The 18746-nt window shown below is 34.4% G+C and overlaps 1 long non-coding RNA gene across 1 annotated transcript in view; it reads right to left on the bottom strand.

Moving 5' to 3' along the window:
- The window catches only part of LOC141392927 (uncharacterized), a 308284-nt gene that overhangs the window by 102152 nt on the left and 187386 nt on the right, over window positions 1-18746 (bottom strand). Inside the window, exon 2 of the long non-coding RNA XR_012409914.1 lies at window positions 5940-5971. This is a non-coding gene — a long non-coding RNA (uncharacterized lncRNA). The remainder of the gene's footprint in view (window positions 1-5939; window positions 5972-18746) is intronic.

Genomic DNA, 18746 nt, shown 5'->3' with positions numbered 1-18746 from the left:
CCATTTTACTTCAATGCAACTTGTGGTGGAGGGTATAACAAGTTCGGCCCGGCCGAACTTAACGCCGTTCTTACTTGTTTTTATATGTGGCGATTGTTAGGTTGTATACAAATGGAAGAAGGCATACAAGAATTATGACATTATTTAAAGAATTTAATGCGAAAGAGGCGTCTTAAGACTTGGCACTGTTCATTAGTCAAATCAGAATTCTTTGATTTGATTTCAGAAACTCAGTTAAACAAGTGACTCATAAGTTAAACAAGTGACAGTACACTGTGTTCTTAAAGTAATTTTAAATGGAAGGTGCTTACACCTGGGAAGTTTTTGAGGATTCTGAAACTACAATGTTCATATATGAGAAAAAGAAAAAAAACAAAAAATCGCCGGAGCGCTTTTGAAATAAATCGCGATTCAAGTTGACTGTATCGTCTCCTCATAAAACAGTGTCCAAGCAAAATCGTGAAAACCCTTAAAAATGTCGACTTGAATCGCGATTTATTTAAAAAACGCTCCGGCGATTTTTTAGTTTTTGATTTTTCTCATCTACGAAGATTGTAGTTTCAGAATTTGCAAAAACTTCCCAGGTGTAAGCACCTTCCATTTTGAAATTTACGCAATTTCCAAACTAATTAACAAACTTGCTCGAAAGGGAAGGGAATTTATTTTATTTATGTTTTTGTTTTTTTGCTATCATATGAGCAGACCGACTGACAGTATTTACTGATTTGTTTTTATTGCATGCCTAATACAATAGAGCCGTAAGTCCTGGTTACTATTGATTTTTATATGTGGCGATTGTTATTTTGGGGACCATATGTTTAATTGCTAGTTCGTTGGAGAGTGGTCGATCTAATAGAGTTGCCATAAGTGAAATTTTGTAGTATAAATCAAGACTAGGGGCTGGATTCTTGTTCTATGAGAATTTGAAATGAAAAATATTTCTTTTATAACTATTTTCGTTTCACGTTTTCATAGAAACAGAATTAAGCCACATTACTGTATGTATTTTACAATTGTGGCATTCGTAACAAATATACCGTAACCGTTTTGCTCAGATTCGTAACATAATCATAAATGCCGTAATATATTTGTCTACGGACATTACTATTCCCAAACCTCATTTTCCTAATTCAAATGTCAATACCACAAATGTCATTGTTATAATTGATACTTTGTAATAGTTTTATTGATTTATTATAACATTTTCACATTTTGTTTTTAATTACCACATAAACCTGATATGATTTTAATTGATTTTGACATAATTCAAATGCAGCTTTCTACATTCAAATGTCACAATCGCTAGTCATACATTTACCTCCCCTTCGCCACTGTTGATTATTGCCCAACTGGTAACACCAGCATAACGTAAATGTTATTCCTTACCGCCAAAAACAACAGCGTAGTCCGTTACAGTTTTCGTTACAGTACTTGGTCACTCCCAGGCTTATGATACTACTCGTTCACTCGTTTTGGCATTTAGCTGTTACGGCGTATAAATGTCGTTTAACATTAAGCGTTTGTTTTTTTTTACTTTTTTCCCTTCACAACAGTTTCATTCAAATTGCCATCTGTCTATTCATTCAATTGGAAAATATTTAATTAATTTTGCCAATATATATTTTAGCTAACCCCAAATGTTATCGACAAGTAACCTGCCAGACGTACCCACTTGAATTATGGGTAGTAGGATGTTTCTATGCAGTTAATAAATAATATTTTCAAAGTAATTAATTTTACAAGGCATACTAAAAACATGTTGATACCTATTAATTTATTTTTTAAAAAAAATCGATGCGCTTTTTAAATTATTTTTTTATTGATGACCGACTCTGCTCATCTTCGAATTCAAAAAACAACACAAATTGAATAAAAAGAAACTGTGGTTTTAAAGAAGACAAAAAAAAAATGACGAGGAAAATCGAGTAGATTATGAAAATAGAGCTAAAAATATGAGACACGTGTATCGGCGTTTTAAAAGTTTACATCGGAAAGTAACCAAAATAGGCGGGGCAAGTTCCGCCCATTTTTAATTTTTTCGAAATATTCGAGTTAAGATATCTTTGAATCCTTGCATGTCTTTGGCAACTTTACAGAAGAGTATGTGCGCAAGATTTTTGTTAAAAATTTTAACCCTCATGCGGTTCATCAAAGGGGTCCTTTTTGTCCCTTTTTCAAAAATCTTTCAAAAACTCCTTAAAAATGTGATTGTATCAAATCCAAATATTCTACAAAATTGTTCGCCATAAAATTTTACTATAGGTCTCAGAATACACCAAATCTGTAACTCTTGTCTAATCGCCAGGAATCTCTAAAAATGAAAAACACGTATTAGGGTTAAAGTCGGACTTCATCTGAGTTTATTCAAAATTGTCCCACAAAACATAATTTGGAGAGATGATGTCAGAGACAAAAATAAATGCCACCAAAGTAGGAGTTAGTCCCATCATTGAAGTTTTTTGGACCACACCAAATTGTGCACGTGAGAGCCCATATGACACCTATATTTTCACTTGACCATAGCCGTAGACATCTAATGTATTTTCAGTTACAATACAAGCAACCAATGGCTTATCCAAACTACGGAATTTAAGTTGAAAGTACTAAAAATACGCAATTTGGGCAGGTCTAATGTGGGTTTTTTATATTCCAAATATATATGCACCACAAATATTTCAAAAGCATTATGAATGGAACGTACAACATCTTCTGTATGAATTCACAACGAAAAACCATCAATATGATATTTACAGTATCCAATCACAACGACAATCTGTATGAAAATTGGGAAGTATGGCCCTAAACACACATATATCAAAAACAAGTGCTGCTAAGAATGTTATATTCTATGGTTACAGGTTATTCAGAGACCCATAATGAAATTTCATTTGGAACATTTCTTTCTCTAACAATATTCCCCAAAAGTAAAGGATTTTGCTAGATTTTGATCCATTATGGAATTATGTAAAATTTACAGTCCAAAATTATAACTTATAATTTCATCCTAATATATATATATAAATTTGTAATCTAACTTTTTAAGGAAATAGTATACATAGATATATAGTTTATTTTGAAACTCAGAGTGACATTTTGTGTAGAATTTTTCATCCTTTGACACTTTTCACCTATAACCAAGTTTCATATTACTTCCATGTACCAACTCGAAAAAAGAAGGAAAAAATTTTCATCAAAAAAATTGGGAAATATTTTCATGTTTTTTCAGCAAAATTGATACTGATATTTTCATGCTATAAAATGTAAATAGACATTTCATTTCTTTTGTGACCCACAGTGAAATTTGACGAAGTATATTTTTTGTCTCTGATATCATCTCTCTAAAATTATGTTTTGTGGGACAATTTTGAATAAACTCAGATGAAGTCCGACTTTAACCCTAATACGTATTTTTCATTTTTAGAGATTCCTGGCGATTAGACAAGAGTTACAGATTTGGTGTATTCTGAGACCTATAGTAAAATTTTGTAGAATATTTGGATTTGATACAATCACATTTTTAAGGAGTTTTTGAAAGATTTTTGAAAAAGGGACAAAAAAGACCCCTTTGATGAACCGCATGAGGGTTAAAATTTTTAACAAAAATATTGCCCACATACTCCTCTGTAAAGTTTTCAAAGACACTATAAAGTTTTCAAAGACACTATATACCTGAAATGCAAGGATTCAAAGATATCTTAACTCGAAGATTTCGAAAAAATTAAAAATGGGCGGAACTTGCCCCGCCTATTTTGGTTACTTTCCGCCGTAAACTTTTAAAACGCCGATACACGTGTCTCATATTTTTAGCTCTACTTTCATAATATACTCGATTTTTCCCATCATTTTGAAAAACATTGAATTTTGTTGCACAAACGGCAATGTTTATTTTCGTCTGTTTCATTACTTGCTATTCAACATGACTTACCAATTCAGATACAATGTATATACGTCACAATCTAATGTCGCGACAAACAGAACTACCCTGTAGGAAGCCTGGGATCAAGTATCGATATGACAGCACTTTATCAACTGTTATGGTGACTTTGTCAACAATCTTTACTTCCTTTAATAAAATATACAATTTAAACAAAAGTGTAGTGTTTCAAATAAGTTCATTATCTTATAGTACTTTTGGATTTAAGTAATCCACTGAATTTCTAATGTCAATTTTTTACGTACGTTTTCTTCAAATACACCTTCGTAATAAATCCAGTGGACTTTATTTGACGTGTACGCTATGGAACTGACATTTGACATCCAGTGGTTGTCGTTTATCCAAATGTACTATTATTCTTTTAAATCGACAGGAACGTTCCAAATATACCAAAGTGTAATTGTGAAACTCTGGTACCAATGTCTCCATATGGACCTTCATGAACTATTGACTCACTACATCCAACATTACCTCCGATGTTATTCTGACTTACTACCTCCAATGTCAACACATGCTCTCTCAGCAACATACTCCAAAAGTACTACTGACATATTAGTAGACATACATATGTCACTAGTGACTTTCGAATAACACGTTCATACAAAATGTCTATAGGAAATTGCATGAGTTGTCTACATTTTGTCAGTAGTACTGTTTACAATGTCAGAAGTAAGTCTGTATAGATTCACCATTGACATTTCCTAAAGGGTATGTACTAAGTTAAACTTGAAAACAACTATGTATGAAATCTATACATACACAAAACAGAACAAAGAGATGATTGAGTGACCAACTCATCAACCTCCGAAGAAACCAATCAACCTAGATCCTTCAAATTAGCAATGTGTATTACTATTGGCGTGTAGGCGTGAGATAAGGCTGGGTTTTAAGAAATCCTGGGTTATCCTCAAATAGTGCGAAAAGTACATTTTATTATGCACCACATATACTTGAACTTTGAAATTTTTTATATAAACCACTTTTGGTGTATAAGGCATAATTTAAAAAAAATTGTATTCTAAAGTACAAAAAGTATATTTTAACACGAATTCTGTCGACTTTATACTATGGAGAAGCAGGGTCACCGTTGGTGTACAAGGAGGATGGGCGAAGCATTTAGCGAAATTCGTGGTCTAATAGTACGAAAAATTACATTTTTGCACAAATTCTGTACAAAATATTATTGAGTGATCAGTAATTTTTGCAAATATGATGTTTAGGATTGTTCGGGTTATATGAGAGTGCAAATAAAACTTCTCATGGATTTTGTTTCTTTTGTCACTCTTATATTTTGAAGTAACGATTGCTGTTTTGGTATAAAATGTTTTTTCTTGAAGAATTTATTGAAAATAAAAATAACTTCGGCGAAAAAAAACAAACAAAAAATTGCAACAATTATCCTATCCCACTTAAATGGCCACCCACGGATGCTGTGATTTGATTTTTTTTTTTTTAAATTTTTTTATTTTTAGCTCAAATAATATTTCGAGGCGATCTGGCTGTTATTGCGACCTACATGGCAACTGCAAAATCGGATAAAATTATGTTTTTGGTCCATTTCATCCGAAAAATATTTTATAATTATTATCAATAACAATAGGAAGGTCTATTTTGGTCTTAACGCCACCCTCCATCCAAAATGTTGTGATGATCGGTGCATAATCGCGCCACTTAGTTTACAATTGATAATGGACAGACAAACGGACTGACGGACGCTTTATCTAGTCGAGAAATGAAAATTGTTTTATGGCCTAGCACGGATATTTCGCGGTGTTACATGCATGCATTATGTAGACGGTATAAACAAAAACAATATGCAAAAAATACATATTTTGTTGAATTATATTTATGTATGCATACATTTAAAACTCATGTCAAAAGTTACAGGTTCTTTTCTTCTTTTTTTTTAGTACGCAGACTTGTTTGAATGGCGTATGGCGTTATGCTCTCTAATCCTAGATTAATTGCTTAAAATAAAAACGTTAATTTATTTCACCATACTTACCATTTAAATATGCCGTAGTTCATCTGATTTTCCTGCAAAATTTAAAAAAATATACATAGTTTACACATAAAAAAATACAATAGGTTTAAAAATCGTCTTGATATGTATATAGTGTACATATTCATTTGATTTTCAATATATTAAGTATTGACAAAAACTTAGTAATACTAAAAATCGTCACCCCAAAAGAAGACATGAAAGCAAAATCAATGACAGCTCATTCGTCAACTGTTAAACAAAAGAATCATACTGCAATCTATAAAGCAAAGAAAAAGACTGAAAACAGCACACATAGGAAAAATTTTGAACTTTCACATCAACAACAGTTTTGTTCCATTTTTGTTTCTTTGTTTTGTTCCTTCGTCTCATCTAACTGACATCTTTTCAGCTTTCATCTTGGACAACAAGTATAGAATATAGAAATATCAAAATTTAGATCAAATACGAAGTCAGAGTACGCTGCAGTATGGATTGTAATCGCATATTCAAATGTGGTAGTTTAAGTAAAAGGCTATTATAGTACCGTTAGATTTAAGGTATTTTGAGAATAAAGACATAGTTTACCACCAAATTGATTGTATATTACACTGTGCAACATTTTTAAGGTGATTTTGTGCAAACAATTCGAACTGAGGATTTTTTGAAAGTACAGACCCAAACGACAAGAAATCCTAGTTGGGGTTTGTTGTGTCAGATCCAGCTCGGATTTTATGGCCACATATAAGCATGGTTAAATATTGAGTTTTTTAAAGAAATTCAGGGCTATATCTCTGAAACCAATGCGAATCTTCTTCTGACCTCTGAAGCAAATTTGTAGATAAGGATAAGAATAAAATATTTGGAGAAATAATGAACTCGAAAAACTACATTTGTTGCCTCAAATTTCAAAATATATGCAAAAATTCCACAATTTTTATACGTTTGGCACCGTTTATCCAAAACCGTCAATTTTTTCTGAATATTTTCTTTTGGAAAAATATTACCTGGAATGTAATACATAACTCTTCAGAACATGTCATTGTTGTAAAATGCCTCTATCCCGTAGTTTTCAGTACATTTTTCAACGACGATTTAATAAAAATGTCAATAATGTAGTGAAATCCGAAATGCGAGAATGAACGTGTTGTAAAAGATATGTTGCAAAATACCGCAGAAACAACATGAAGTTAGCATTTTAGAGTTTCAGAATGTTCTAAAGAATTGTTGAGAACTTTATTTGGAAGATTTTTGCAAAAGGTTACTTGGTTCAACCCCCAATAGTTTAGCCAATACTGACCAGAATTTCAGCAATTATGTAAAATGTTCTATATTTTATAGATTTTGATGCCCTAGATGGAGCTTTTCTTATGTGGTTTTTTCAAAAGATAAATTCTACTAGTTAAGGGCTACAATATTGCTAAAGACAGCAAGGTCAAATTCCTATTCGTTTCTGAGATAAAGGCCAGATAAATGCAAAAAAGTGTAGATTTAGCCCGGTTTAGATGAGGCCATAAAATCCGAACTGGATCTGACAGGAGAAAACCCTACTAGGGTTTTTGTAGTCTAAATATGTACTTTGCATGCATACTAGAAGTTGTTTGCATTTTCAGTGTTGCATAGTGTTATTTTATTATATTGTTAAGAATGTAACTGGTGGATATAAGTTAATTTAGATGAATTTTCGTTATTTTTCTAGAACTTCAGTCAATTCCCTTCTGAGACTTTTAGAATTTTTGTCTAATTTATCGTCAAATTTACAAAAGCTTTCATTTCATCATCTTAGCGATTTCTTTCGTTCACAAGATCTTTCTTCAAATTTATCATTTCTTCTCTAATTCCATTTTGAGACTTTTAAAGTTTTCTTCTAATTTTCTGGAATTTTCTTCCTAACTTCTTTTGGAGCTTTATTCTATTTTCTTATTAATTTCCAGCCTCATTTTTAATTGTCTGATTTCATCTGCATTTTCATGAATGCCGGCATTGCTTTTACACCACCGCAGCTGTCTCTAACTGTCAAACGTTCGAATTCTTTGCTTTCTTAGCTGACGGTTTTAATTCGTGGTCTGATTTACAACTCACTAACCCCTCTGCTAATGTCCTGAATTTATACTCACTAGATGAAGCATAGGTATTTCTAGAGAACTAACGATAATAGCATGATTGTATAAAATTCTAGTTGTTGTTGTAAAACTGTTTTAAATAAAGTAACTGGTAAATGATCAACGCCAAAAGTGCTGTTAAGTCATAAATTCTTTGAGTCGTACTAATGTTGTGGTAGTGTTCGGAATGTATTGCAGATGGCGTGCGTGAGTAATCCAATTTATTGTTCAATTGTTTTATTTATTTTAAAAATCAAAATGTTAATAAAACTATATTTATTGTATTTCAAACAAGGTACGGGGGCTCTTCAATAACCAAGAAAGACAGTCTTGTAGAATTGATATTATGTGAAAGACATGGCCATAACATACACTTTTGGACGTTTATAACGTGTTTTATACCTTTTTACGGGTAGACGACGTTTTTCGACGTTTACAACTTTCTGACCTTCGAAAAACTAAAATATCATTATACAGACCATCTCTGGCAGAAGCATTACCCCCAAGTGATCAAATTTATTTGCAATACCTCTGCATACAATGTTCACCAACCCTTTTGCACAACTTCACCAATTTTTTGGAAAACAAATATACCCTCAATCTCGAACATAAAGACAAGAAGTAAACATAATACTTCTGATGTCTATAGCAGCTTTTGAACTCTTGGGCCGATCTCCTTGGAAATATGGTCTTGCCCCGAAAAATGTATACCGTCGTAACTAGGCCCGCATACACAACATGCTGCCACAAATTTAAAAATGATCCCAACCGAGCCCTTAAACTGCACTCTTTCTAAATTTCATCTTGGAGGTACCCGAAAGAGTCTGTAAGAAATAATACGATGTACAACGTTTGAACCAAATTGGTTTCTCCCTTCAATGACTATATTACGTACTACCCAAATTAGTTTTTACCTTTGTTCAAAAACACTTCGTTTCATTGTTTCGTAATCCGCACATCAAATGTTGTTCAATTAATTAGATTTTAATTAATTTCTCGTTAGAATGGAGCTTAATGGCCGATGATTTTTGCAAGTGAAAAAGGAAAGGAAGATTCTAACCCACGCTACCACAACCAGTGTGACCATTTTAGCATTTTTGCAGCTAAATTTAGCATTCTTTTTTTTGAATTTAGCCGCAAAATTTCCATTTTTTTTTTCAATTATTAATTTAGCATTATTCTATCCACGAAATCTGAGATATTTTAGCTGTTTGAACTGCTCAAAACATCGACCTTTTTTGTCTTCGTTCTGATTTAAAGGAATGAAAATGTGAATAACCAAATAAAATAAAACAAGCAAAAAACGTTAAGTTTGGCCAGTCCGAACTTGTTATACCCTCCACCTCGGAATATTTAGAACTAATATGGAATAAGTAGTTTGTGGTTTAACTACGAAAGTGCAAATGCCACTATTTTAGGTGGAGAAGTTTTTTGACCACTGGGAACCCCAAATTTTTAATAATTCAGTCATCTATAAACATGAAATTACCTGAAATCTGGCGGTACCGTTATATGAGGTCTATAACATACTTAGGTACACAATTTTCGATGGAGAAGTTTTTAAATACTGCGAATAGGGTGTCCAAATAACCGGTTTTTCCAAACAAAACGGTTTTCGGTTAACCGAGATTTTCAACTTTTTTAAAAATCGGTTTTCGGTTTTCAAAAAATTTCAAAACCGGTTAACCGGTTTAAACCGGTTTTATAAAATAGGTACAAAATTGCTCCTAATTGATAAATATTTGATTAAAAATGTGCGGAAAGGGGTAAATTAAGTATAACGAATACGTTATTATATAATTATCTCATAATATCCCTGTTATTTGACATTCAACCTCGAAGTGGGGACAGCAAATATAATACTGAAATTGTGCTCTATGAATAGTAAATCTTATACTTATATAAATATAAAATTCTGTACCAAAAGAATTAAGTTTACATTTTATTGAGTTTGCGTTGAGAACCTCAAATTATCGTGCCGGAATCAAACATGCATCAAACATCGTTACCCTTTACAAAATTCAATTCGACAAGTTCTTAGTTTACTGTACTAATTCAAAAACGTAGGAGTAACGCCATCCAAACTACCTTATGATATTACGTATACGTAGTTTTTTATACAATTACAATTATACATTTTACACAAAATATTTTTTCAAATTTAAAGGTATCTGACATTTACAACTTGGTCCGTACCTTGTGTTAGTTAAGTTTAGTTTACTTTCAAGAATACAATTTTAATTTAATATTAACAATTTTACTATTTTTTTAAAACCGGTTAACCGACACAAATAACCGGTTTTTTCGGTTAACCGAAAATTACATTTTTGGCGAAAACCGGTTTCGGTTTTGTAACTCAAAACCGGTTAACCGGTTTCGGTTTTGGACACCCTAACTGCGAACTATAAATACCAAATGGCATTCAATTTTGTCCGAAAATGTAAATATTAAAGTGCGCATGTGTCCGCGATTTATGGTGAAGAAGTTGTTTAACCACTTTGACATCCAAAATAACTTAAATCAGCCGGTACCGTTTTATGGGACCAAACCTTGATCTAAGTTCACAACTTTTGGCGGGGACTTTTGTTGATCACAACGAAACCTAAATGCTAAATTAGAGCCAATTTAAAACGAAAAATTAAATAAAAACTTAAAATGGCTGGTATATTTGCCAAAAAGTGGAACTATGTTTTTAATGGAGAAGTTTGTTGACAACCTTAAATGCTAAATTAGGGTTGGGTCCGTTATATGGGGCTATTCCAAAACATGAACCTATGTGGATACGTTTTTTAACAACTAGGAACCCTAAATACAAAACTAATTCGGAGATGTAGCTAATAACGTCAAAATATCATAAATCAGAGAGCAACGCTACATGTTGGCTATTCTAAAGCATGGACTCTATGTCCACAATTTTTATTGGAGAAGGGTTTTGGTACCTTAAATATCATATCATAGCTTAATCAGCCTGAAAATGTAGCCAAAAACAGCAAAATACCTGAAATCGACTGATACCGTTATATACGGGCTATATCCAAACATTGACAAACAAAAGACACATCTTTCCAAAATTTCAGTATCCTATCTCAATTTTTTGTGGATGCCAGTGTGACGGAGATGCGAACATCGACAAAAAATTTTAATCTTATCATGAATATATATAATGATTATTCAATGCTATACAAACGAAAAAACAATGTTAATATACCTTCTATACTGTGGTGTTTGGAATATTTTATTCAAAAATAACGTTTTTAAATTAAGCATTTTTTTGGCATTTGAATACTTTTTTTAGAATTTTTTAGCATTATTTTAATGCACGGTGCTCTTGAAACAATTTTAAATGGAGGGTGCTTACACCTTGGAAGTTTTTGCGGATTCTGAAACTACAATGTTCATAGATGAGAAAAATCGAAAAACCAAAAAAATCGCCGGAGCGCTTTTTAAATAAATCGCGATTTAAGTTGACATTTTTAGTGGTTGTTTAGGTTTTCACGAATTTGCTTAGAAACAGCAAGCCCTACCAAAATTGGACCTAAGAAAATTTGTAGCTATGAAAATTCTCTACAAGATTGACCTCTATGGTATTTTCGCCGGTTTTACCTTTTTTGAGATATAGAAGTTCAAATTGGGACAATTCAAATACAATTCAATTCTGAATCGCCCCCTTATAAAACTATGCCATGATGGGTGCGCCTTAACTAACTTTTGATGAAAACAGCTTACACAGGGGAAGTTTTTGTGAATTCTGAAACAGCAATGTTCACAGATGAGAAAAATCCAAAAACAAGAAAAAATCGCTGTAGGGATTTTTAAATAAATCGCGGTCAAAATTCACATTTTTAGGTGTATTTTAGGGTTTCACGATTTTGCTTCGAAACCGCAAGTCCAATCGAAATGAAGCTAAAGAAAATCTTGTAGCTGTGAAAATTTCCTACAGGATTGACGTTTATCATTTGTTCCCAGCCTGTAACATTTTTGAGATAAAGAAGCTCAGTTTACATTTTTAGGTTTTTTTGTAGGGTTTCGCGATTTTGCTTGAATACGGTAAGTTTTATCGATATGGGACCTGAGAAAATCTTAAAGCTGTGAAAATTCTCTACAAGACTTGCTTAAGTAAATTATCCTAAGTTGTACCATTTTTTAGATATATAAGTTTAAGTTGGGAATTTGCAGTCATGACATTGTTTTATAAGGGGGCGATACAGAATTGAATTGAATTTGAATTGTCCCAATTTGAACTTCTATATCTCAAAAACGGTAAAACCGGCGAGAATACCATAGAGGTCAATCTTGTAGAAAATTTTCATAGCTACAATATTTTCTTAAGTCCAATTTTGATAGGACTTGCGGTTTCTAAGCAAAATCGTAAAAACTTAAACAACCCCTAAAAATGTCAACTTAAATCGCGATTTGTTTAAAAAGCGCTCCGGCGATTTTTTTGTTTTTCGATTTTTCTCATCTATGAACATTGTAGTTTCAGAATCCGCAAAAACTTCCCAGGTGTAAGCACCTTCCATTTAAAATTGTTTCAAGAGCACCGTGAATGGTGATTTATTTGCAACACTTTTTTAATCTGGCCACACTGACCAACACTATGTGACATGTTTCGCCTTTGGTAGAGGCTCATCCGACATATCGGCTGTGGAGCGGCTTCGGTGTCATCTAACTTTTCCTCTTTCAAATGCAATTTCTTTTTTACTATGCTGGATACTCGTCCATTCATTGTATGGGTTCCATTACAAATGCTAAGCGTAGTCTTTGGAAATGATGAGTTTTGGCTCTGAATGCTAACACGTCGTGACAACAGTTATTTTCATATGTTTTTAATTTATGTGACTGATTTTTATTTATTTTAAAATGCAATAAAATGGGAAAAATTAAATTAAGGTTTTGTATGGTTTCATAGCAACGAGCTGGACCATGGGCAAGGGTGACACATGTTTTTGTTGCGTTATACAGTACACACGTACTATGCTCTATAGAAAGATTAAATATGACCCGTATAATAACAATAAATAAATTTAAAAAAAGTACATAAAGTTTTTTGTTGTAAAGAAAAATTAGATCGATTCGCGACTGCCTTTTCAACTCATGCAAATAAGACAGTGAGGAATATCCCTCATATCCATCCAGGCCACAACAAGAAAATAATCTAATTTTAGGACAGAGGAAATTAAATAATTAGACGCTCCTAATTTGCAAAAACTTCTCGAAATGGATTAGGAGAATTCATAAAGTCCACTGATCTATCTCATGTAAAAAATTATCATATCACCAAAATAATTTCTTCATGTTATTCCACTTTCCAAAATTACAACACAATTCGCGTTGCAAACTACACAACAAGTTACTATTACATTCAACATATGTTGTAGGATACAAAGGAAAGAACGAAACTCTGCAGACGCCATGGGTGACGTTTGTTATAATATTGATGTGCAATGTCTTTTACATTGCATCACCATCTTATAGTGGACTTTTCATATTTTTTCTTACATTTCCCCTGAATCTGTCTCGACCTCGAACAACGACCAAACACAAAGGACAAGATATGAGACCAACAAAGGGATCTGCAGAAAAAATAAAACTTGCTTGAAAATAAAGTAAATTCTAAGTACAACAACATAACCTACTATATACGTATACAAAACAACTACATACAACAAAAAACCTTTCAAATCCATAAAAGAAGATCTATCAAACAGTGTGTGTGTCCGTGTCTGTGAATGCATATGTGGTGCATGTCCGTCTATATGTCCGCCTGTCTATCCATCTATCTCTTCTCGTGGCACATCTTTGTAACCCCTCATTCATCTACACTCGAACATCTAGAAAACCGTATGCCCTACAAAGTGTTTATGTGATAGTTTGTTTCCGTTTGCCGTTGATGTGATGATGGTAGTTCTTCTATTGTTGTTGCTGTGGTGTTGAATAAACTTTAGTCAAAGCGAACTTAGCGCAACATAAGTAATCTATCTTCAGTGTCCTGCATGTTTAGAAAATGCATTCATATTCGTTCAGCCCGTATCTGTGAAAGACAGCTAAAAAACGATGAAAAAGGCTTCGATGTCTAACTAAACCCGAATATAAGAAAAATTCTTAGATTTTTTCATTTTCCTTTTATATTTATAGTAATAAAATATATTTTTCGTTTAGACAGCTTCACATTTGACGTTGACATATCAATCGGCAATATGACCAGCAATGTGCGATTGAGCGCAATCCTGTTTTCTTACAAACTCCCATTACACAGTGGCATGAGAAATGTTTGTAAAAAATATATAGGAGCTATTCCACGTTTTATTATTTCTGGTAACTAACTGTCTGTCGAAAATTATGCATTAGGCTAATATATAAAAGATACTTTTCAATTTAAAAAATAGCTTTTTACATTTTTTACTTAGTTGCAGTTGACCAATCGAACTAAAACCTTGCACATTTTTCAGATTTGGATGACAATACATGAAAATCAAACCGAAACCAATATGGCAACATTTCATTGATGTTAGCTGTAACTTGGCATTGAGAGTTCTCAATGGACCAGAAACTTCCCCACCAAAATATATTTGACCATGGTCCAGGATTTGGTAGAGCACCCATACAACGGTACCGACCGATTTCAGGTATTTTGACGGTTTTAGCTACATTTTCAGACTAAAAGACCTATTGGCATTTAAGGTTCCTAGTGGTAAAAAAAATATAAACCAAAAATTGTGGACATATGTAGGTCCTGGTTTTGGTATAGCTCCCATATAATGGTATCACCCGATTTCAGGCATTTTAAAGTTTTTATCCACATTTTCTAATCAAATTAACTGTAATTTGGCATTTGGGGTTCCAGCAGTCTAAATTTTCTAAAAATTGTCGACATCGGTCTAGGTTTTAGTGTAGCCTCCATATAACGGTACCACCCGATTTCAGGTATTTTGAAGCTTTATCTATATTTCCGGTTAAATAGGTTTTAATTTAGTTATAGGGTTCTCAGTGATTCTTGGCCTCAATAAGCATACTCTTCTTCATGGTGGGATCTATCAAATAAAACGCTTGTATTTAAATTAAAAATGGTGACGACAAGCGTTTTATTTGTAAGAAGATTATACAGTATTATCTCGATATCCGGACACTAGTTAATCCGGACAACGCGGTAATCCGGACATCACATTTTTTTTTACCTTGTAGACTCTGTAATCCGGACATCACATATTTTTCTTACCTTGATAATCCGGACATCAATATTTTTTCCTATCTTGAACATTAGATTCATATTTATTTCATGGACGTTTTCATTCTTAGCAAAAGCAATTGGTGTATAAATAAGGGACTTCGGTGGATTCCTAATTTTTCAATGTACCTATTAGGTCTAAATAGCTCAACTCGAAAGAGAATTAATTCAAATATCACTCTAAAAATGACCTTCGCCTTAATAAGGCAAAACAAAAAAATGATTTCAGCATGAGCCAGGCTGGGATTCGAACCTGGGACCCCAACAACCAAGTGACACGGTTGCAGGCGTCTTAGCGTTCTAAGCCACCATCAACTTGTCATTCCGATGACAAATATTGATGATCAAAATCTTCTGATACAGAAGAACAAATAAAATAAAGGTGGAAAAAAGCTGCCTTAGTATTTGTAATAAAGCATTGAAAAATAGGGTTACCAGCCAAGTCGGACTATAGGAAAGGTTTGGAATTAAATGACTAACATTAAATAAATAAATAATTCGAATATACAAATTTCGAATGATTTGTGATATAAATGCTAGTCTCCAAGCTTAGCCTTCGTCCACCCACTAAAAAAACACCATTCAATATGCCTGATGATCGGTCTAACCACCCGTGAAACGTAGCATAGTGGTTGAATGTGTGGGACTTCGGTGGATTCCTAATTTTTCAATGTACCTATTAGGTCTAAATAGCTCAACTCGAAAGAGAATTAATTCAAAGAAAATTTAAGTTTTGTGAGTTAGATGCAATTGGACAGTGTATCTTATCATTTCATAAAACGTGAAGAGTTTTTTTACCAATTTGCATCGAAACATCTTACACAAATTTGCACTTTTCGTTTTTATGTGGCATTTTGGCTTGCAGATATATAAATATTTTCGTTAATTCAGAATGTCAGTATATATGATAGGGTCACTTCTTGGCGTATATGTAAAATTTAGAGTTTTGATGTATTGCGAAACTTCTAGTAGAATTTATGACAAAGGATTTCGTAGAATATTTTGATTTTTAACTATTTTTGAAAACAAAAATACCAAATTAACCAAAAAAACTCTTTTGTGACCCGACAAGGCTTATTTTTTTAACAAAAATATTTCTCGCATTCTTGTCAGTAAAGTTGCCAAAGGCACCATATCGATTTTAGTGCCAAAATGGGAAAGGAGAATATCTTTGGCCCAACACTCGGGAAATTCAGTCTCCACAGCGAAACATCTAAAAATGGTATGAGGCTGATAGACTTTGCAACTGCAAAAAATATGGTAGTTAACAGTACCAGATTTAAGAATCTCGATATTTATAAGGGCACCTGGCTGTCTCCAGATCAAAGAACAAATAATCAAATTGATCATGTTGTGATAGATGGAAGACATTCATCGAGCGTGTTGGATGTACGATTGTTCCGAGGAGCAAACATAGATTCGGACCGCTACCTTAAACCACAGCATATTCCATTCAACTAGCCCAATTGCTTAATGAAATCACTGCTCGTCCCGATAACATATCAGCACAATGGCAAAATATTGCCCACTCCATGCAAACAGTCGCAAAATCCATACTTGGATACCAGAGACCTCCACCAAGGAATCCATGGTATGACCAGGAGTGTCGTGCTGCTACCGAAGAGAAAAATGCGGCATATATGGCTACTCTACAATCAGTAGCAACACGTAGCGCACGAGAGAGGTATCTGCAGAAAAGGAGAGAGGAGAAACGTCTTTCCGCAGGAAAAAGAGAGAAATGGAAAGGCGGGAGTGTGAAAAAATCGAGATGTACAGGAGACAGAATGAAGTCCGAATTCTACCAAAGATGACTTTGGCGCTGGCACATCCTCCTGTAGAGACCAGCAAGGTAATTTGGTAACTGATACAGATAGTGTGATAAAGATATGCAAAGAGCATTTTTCCAAACTGTTGATATTCAATAGTAGCGAAGTCGGCAAAGATACCACAGATCCAATCCCAGAAGATGGTATTGAATGTTTACCACCCGTCCAAGATGAGGTAAAAACAGGAATAAACCGGCTGGAGAATAATAAGCCAGCAGGAGCTGATGGCGTACCAACCGAACTGTTTAAAACCGGAAGCGACACGCTGATAAGGTGTATGCATCAGCTAGTTAGCTCCATCTGGCAAGAAGAACGCGTACCGACGATTGGAAACTGAGCATCCTGTGTCCCGTCTATAATAAGATATTGTCAGGGATATTGTGCGAACGACTAAAGCCCATGGTCAACGAAATAATTTGACCTTACCAATGCGGCTTTCGACCTGGCAAGTCCACCATCGACCAGATATTTACCCTGCGGCAAATCCTGGAGAAGACCCAAGAGATGCAGATCGACACCTACCACCTTTTTGTCGATTATAAAGCAGCCTTCAACAGACCGCTAGGTTCAAAGGTATTCCAAGTCATGTCTGAATTTGGTATCCCCGCAAAGCTCATTCGGGTTTGTAAAATGACTTTAACTGACACAAGATATTCATTTAAAATAAGAAAGAACCTCTTCGAAGAGTTTTGTACCAAAAGAGTGTAACGTGACCGTTTCATACCATCCTTACATCTCCGCCGACCCACATTAATATGCATTACACCTTAAGGTATTTATTATAACGACAGTATAAACTTATAAAGTTACTCTACACATAATATTGCCTTATCGTCGTATATCATATGTTGAATTCAATGCTGTCAACGACAACACCGTTTTATAATAATTCTCATTCACTTCATGTAACTACCCGAATATATATTCTGGGTTTATTCACCGAGGTTGTCGATCACCAGCCGACAAAGTACGACAAGACGTGTGGCTCGTCCGCAGTCTCGTTACTCGTTAGCTACGATTCGAACACGCTCCTAGTAAGCTCCAAGTCTCTTAGCAAGCTCCAGTCTCTAAGCAAGCTCCAAGTCTCTTAGCAAGCTCCAGTCTCTTAGCAAGCTCCAAGCTCTTAGCAAGCTCCATGCTCTTAGTAAGCTCCACGTCTCTTAGCAAGCTCCAGACTCTTAGCAAGCTCCAAGCTCTTAGTAAAGCTCCAAGCTCTTAGCAAGCTCCAAGTCTCTTAGCAAGCTCCAGACTCTTTGCAAGCTCCAAGCTCTTAGTAAGCTCCAAGCTCTTAGCAAGCTCCAAGCTTTTAGCAAGCTCCAAGCACTTAGCAAGCTCCAAGCTCTTAGCAAGCTCCAGGCTCTTAGCAAGCTCAACGCTCTTAGCAAGCTCAACGCTCATAGCCAGCTCGACGCTCATAGCCAGCTCAACGCTCATAGCCAGCTCAATGCTCATAGCCAGCTCCTAAATATTTACCGACCTCTTTCCCCCACAGCAACCCGAATGCTATCGAGTCGAGTCATACACCCGACGACCGCCGAGCCGACAACCACCCGAAAGCATTACCGAACCACAACCGACAACTGCCGAGCTGACAGCCGCCCGATTGCCCAGAGCCGAGTCGTGTAGAGCCGAGCCCACCATTGCCGAGCCGAACGGTACCGATTGCCCCGAGCCGACA

The sequence above is a fragment of the Musca autumnalis genome, unplaced genomic scaffold, assembly GCF_047663935.1.
Source record: "Musca autumnalis isolate F117 unplaced genomic scaffold, ASM4766393v1 scaffold_2, whole genome shotgun sequence".
NCBI classification, from domain to species: domain Eukaryota; kingdom Metazoa; phylum Arthropoda; class Insecta; order Diptera; family Muscidae; genus Musca; species Musca autumnalis.
The sequence above is the reverse complement of the archived record's forward strand: the minus strand, read 5'-3'. Positions and strand labels throughout refer to the sequence as shown.